The following is a 1,293-nucleotide window of genomic DNA, read 5'->3' as shown; positions in this document are numbered from 1 at the left end:
TTTTTAAAATATAAAAAAATAACTAAAAAGAATTATGAAATCCGCGTTCACTTCAAATTTATAAAAAAAAAGTCAGTCAATCACTACAAAATTAAATTGAGATGTACTTCATTTAAAAAAAAAGAATATTATGACTAAATTTAATAATTAACTCAGTAAAAGAAGAATTACATTATCCAACGAAAATGTGTTCAAATTTTAACTTATAACGGTTATAGATTTATATTTTTTTTAGAGTAGACTACTAAAAATGGTAGGGATAAGTACGATTTTGGTCCCTCACGTTGAGGGTCAGAATCAAAATCGTCCCTCATATATATTTTGATATAAAATCATCCTTAAAGTCGTATTTAAATTTAAAATCGTCCTTTCTAATAAATTTTTTTTAATTTATTCCTAAACTACCCCTATAATAAACAAAATTATAAAATAAAAAAAAAAAGAAAACGCGTAGACAAATGGGCTTTCGGAAGAAGGCGTCGTCCGCTGATGATCTTGAGGTTGGGAGGCGGGTCAGGGGGAGAATGCTTGTGGATAGCCCGCGAATACTCCTTACTTAGGCTTAGGTTCGTCCTTCATCTTCCGTACGGAAATGGAAAGCTTCCCGGCCACTTCCTGATCTCAGAGATTGGATGATAGGGATTGTGCATCGCCTATGTACGGAGAATAAGTGGTAAGTAAGAAGGAGGAATCATTGCTTGTCTGGTAGTTGATTGAGGAGTTTCAGAGTTCTTGGATAGGGGATAGAAAGAGGAGAGACCTCGCCGCTTCCGCCTCGCTTCTGCCGTCTCACGCCTCGCCGCCTCCGCCTCCGCCTCCGCCTCACGCCTTAATTCTGCTTTCTTGCTTTCTGTTTCTGTTTGGTGTTGTTTCTGTTTCTGTTTGGTGTTGTTTCCTGCTTTCTTGGTGGTGGTCTTGGTGGTGGTGGTGGTGGTTAGTGGTGGTTGTTAGTGTTGGTGTTGGTGTTGGTATTGGTGTTGGTGTTAGTGGTAGTGCTGGTGCTGGTGCTGGTTGTGGTGGTGGTGGTGGTGCTGGTGGTGCTGGTGGAGGAGGTAATTGTGTTGGTAGTGGTGAGGGTATTTTTGTCCAAAAAAATTAAAAGGACGATTTTAATACGAAAAAAAACGTTAAGTATGATTATAAATCGGAAATTACGTTGGGGACGATTTCGATTCTGACCCTTAACGTGATGGACCAAAATCGTACTTATCCCAAAAATGGTATCCGAAAGTTTTTATCGTTGACAAAACGAACCCCAAAAAATATTAACAACAAATAAGCTTTCGAAAGATT

The sequence above is a fragment of the Arachis ipaensis genome, chromosome B06 (genome assembly GCF_000816755.2).
Source record: "Arachis ipaensis cultivar K30076 chromosome B06, Araip1.1, whole genome shotgun sequence".
In the NCBI taxonomy this organism is placed as follows: Eukaryota; Viridiplantae; Streptophyta; class Magnoliopsida; order Fabales; family Fabaceae; genus Arachis; species Arachis ipaensis.
The sequence above is the reverse complement of the archived record's forward strand: the minus strand, read 5'-3'. Positions refer to the sequence as shown.